Here is a 3,707-nt window from a genome sequence, read left to right as displayed (position 1 = left end):
GGTGGGAAGGGGCTGATGCCTTTCCACCCACCCAGATTTAAGGCATGATACTTGCAATTTAGGTTTGTTGCACCAATTATACTGTAGGGGGTTCCCTTACAGTCTTTCTATATATAAAAAAAGCAAAACCCGAAGGAACTAATTCAAAAAATGAAAACTGAGAAAACTGAGAAAGAAACAAAGAAAAATGCTGAAAACTAAGAAAAAAAGAAAAACTTCTAAGAAAGAAATAAAGGAAAGGAAAAGAAAGCCTAATAAAACCAAGAAAAAAATTTGAAGAAAATGGATTAAAGAAAGCAAAGAAAAGACAAAACCAAAAACCCATGAACTAACAAAGAAAAACGAAAAGGTTATTTTTTTGGAAAAAAAAGGAAAACGGAACGAACTATTCAGCAACCAACCCACCCAGAGAGGTGAACGAACCAACCAGCTCGATCGAGCGAGTCCCAGCGAAGGAAAAAAACCGATGAAAGTGGGTCAGGCCAGTAGCTACAGCGCAGGGGCAAAACCTTCTGCTAGACGGAAAGGCACTCGCACTAAGCGTGATATAGTCGCCACGCATGCGTATTGAGGGAACGATAAAAAAAAAAGTTAAGGGCCTGTTCGGTTTGCGGGAATTTAAAGGAAAAGTCACAGGAATCCAAAACGAAGGAAATACCATGAACTGCGTTCGGCATGGAGGATCCAAGTAAAATATAGTAGTACCTTTGTGTGCCTGCTTCAGTGATAAGCTGCCCATGCATAAGCTGTTCAATAAAATATACTTTAATCTATGCTTCACAGCCCATGCATAAGCTGCCTCCTGTGTTTTCCCTACAGCGATCCGAACTCATTTTTCTCAAGCTTCCTACGCTTTCTAGATCCTCTGTTTCGCTCTTCTTCTCCTTTCCCATTCCTACGGTTTGTCAAATTCCTACGTTTTAATATCCTTTGCTCCGAACGGGGCCTAAACGGGCCATGCCCAAGGTCAACCGGGGATAGCACTTGCAGAAGATCTTCAAGCTCAGGCCGTGGTTATTGCCTCCGACTGCCAAGGTGTAGTCAAGGATATCAATCAGGGGACGTTTGGTCCAAATGCAGCTATCACACATGAAATATTTGTTGAAAATATCAGCACTTTTCTGATTAGACTTATCCACGAGTAAACAGTAAGCATGGCATAAAAGGTATGCATCTCACAGCGATACCTAAGCATACTAGCGCGTGCAGAACATAGAACCGAACCTTTTATGAGCAGCACATATACGGCTAGCATAAATACGAATAAACGAGGGATGAACAGATCATACCCTCCGGTTGGCCAGGCCAACGCAGCGGCTGCAGCAGCAGCCTCAGCGTCGTTCGTGGCCTTCTTCTTAGCGGCGGCGTCGTCGGCCATGGTGTCGATGCAGAGGAAGTAGTGGAAGCAGAGGCGAACAGAGTTAGGGACGGATCAGGAGCAGTCGCGTCGAGACGCTCCCCAAAAACCTTATTGCCGTTCTCCCGGGCAGGATCTCGAACGACAGGGTTCCGGAGGCACCTGCTCTCCCGACCAGTCGTGCACGCGGTCGTCGGGATGGGATCGCCGGAGGCAGCACAGAGTGAGGAACAGTAGATGACGGCTAGGTCACGCGAGAGGGAATGAGTGAACCGAACTAGGTCACTTCACTGGCCAGAGACTTCTTATATAGTCCGTAAGGAAGAAAGTCGTGGGCCTTGACGAGGCCCACGACCGAGTCGGCCCACTCCCGGCAAGGGAGTCGTTGTTCCCGGCAAGGGTCGCTGTCGGTGTCAAAACCGGCGGATCTCGGGTAGGGGGTCCCGAACTGTGCGTCTAGGCCGGATGGTAACAGGAGGCAGGGAACACGATGTTTTACCCAGGTTCGGGCCCTCTTGATGGAGGTAAAACCCTACGTCCTGCTTGATTAATATTGATGATATGGGTAGTACAAGAGTAGATCTACCACGAGATCAAGGAGGCTAAACCCTAGAAGCTAGCCTATGGTATGATTGTTGTGTATGGAGTTGATTGCCTACGGACTACAACCCTCCGGTTTATATAGACACCGGATAGGGTTAGGGTTACATAGAGTCGGTTACAATGGTAGGAGATCTTGAATATCCGCATCACCAAGCTTGCCTTCCACGCCAAGGAAAGTCCCATCCGGACACGGGACGAAGTCTTCAATCTTGTATCTTCATAGTCCAGGAGTCCGGCTGAAGGTATAGTCCGGCTACCCGAACACCCCCTAATCCAGGACTCCCTCAGTAGCCCCTGAACCAGGCTTCAATGACGAAGAGTCCGGCGCGCAAATTGTCTTCGGCATTGCAAGGCGGGTTCCTCCTCCAAGTCCTTCATAGAAGATTGTAAACACCAAGAGTAGTGTCCGGCTCTGCAAAATAAGCTTCCACATATTGCCGTAGAGAGAATAATATTAACACAAATCAAATCTGCTGACGTATTCCGCAGTGCGTCATCACACTACAGCCAAGTCCTTCACTCGAATCATTTTCACTTTTCCACCTCAGCGTGTTTTGTGAGGCGGTTTCCTTGCCACGTCTTGTCAAAGCAGAGATCGTGTGCCCCCCTTTTATGGGATTCTCATCAATACAGACGTCGGTAACCCAATCGTGCCCGTTAGCATGGTTTCTTGATTAAAGGCGAGTTCCAAACGGTTACGGGGAGGGCTCCTGGTATTCAACCTCTTATAACGAGACCCGGGCCTTACTCCTTTTCTCCAATCCCAAAACAAGTTCGCCCGTCGCCTCGAGTTCCAACACCCTAAGCTCCAGATTCCGGGCACCTCAGACCTTCGACAATGTCCAGTTCCGACCTTCAAGGCCGATGGATGCTGTAACACCCCGGATATGATTTTCCCAATTTGTACTCCAACTCTTGCCGTTTCCGGCGTTAAGTTATTTTATTTCCTCGGGTTCGGGTTTTTTGTCTCCGTGTGTTGTTATCGTTGTCATGCATCTCATATCATGTCATCATGTGCATTGCATTTGCATACGTGTTCATCTCATGCATTCGAGCATTTTCCCCGTTGTCCGTTTTGCATTCCGGCGCTTCGTTCTCCTCCGGTGGTCATTTCTACCTTTCTTTCGTGTGTGGGGATTAAACATTTCCGGATTGGACCGAGACTTGTCAAGCGGCCTTGGTTTACTACCGGTAGACCGCCTGTCAAGTTTCGTATCATTTGGACTTCGTTTGATACTCCAACGGTTAACCGAGGGACCGTAAAGGCCTCGTGTGTGTTGCAGCCCAACACCCCTCCAATTTGGCCCAAAACCCACCTAAACCCACTTCATCATCTAGAGCGTTCGATCACGATCGCGTGGCCGAAAACCACACCTCATTTGGACTCTCCTAACTCCTCCTATGCCTATAAATAGGACCCCCGAAATTTCGGATCTCCTTCTCCCCCGAAACCCTAGAAATCGCCGTCGCCGTTACCGGACACGTCCGTTTCCAACCGGACGAATCGCCGCCGCCGCCCGCAGCCAGTGGCGTGGCGCCACGTGGCGCGCCACCACCCGCCTCCGCTCCGGCCCGCTCCGCCCGGGGAGAGCCCCCGCGGCCCGAGTCGCCCGCGCCGCCTCCTTTCGCGTCGCCCCGCCGCCTCCTCCACCTCGCCGCCCGCGCGCCGCCCGGGAACCACGTCGCCGGCGAGCCGCTCCGCCGCACCGGTCGCCGCTCCGCCGCACCAGCGCCGCCCCACCTCGCC

Source organism: Triticum dicoccoides, chromosome 7A (assembly GCF_002162155.2).
Source record: "Triticum dicoccoides isolate Atlit2015 ecotype Zavitan chromosome 7A, WEW_v2.0, whole genome shotgun sequence".
NCBI lineage: Eukaryota > Viridiplantae > Streptophyta > Magnoliopsida > Poales > Poaceae > Triticum > Triticum dicoccoides.
This window is presented reverse-complemented; position numbering follows the sequence as displayed.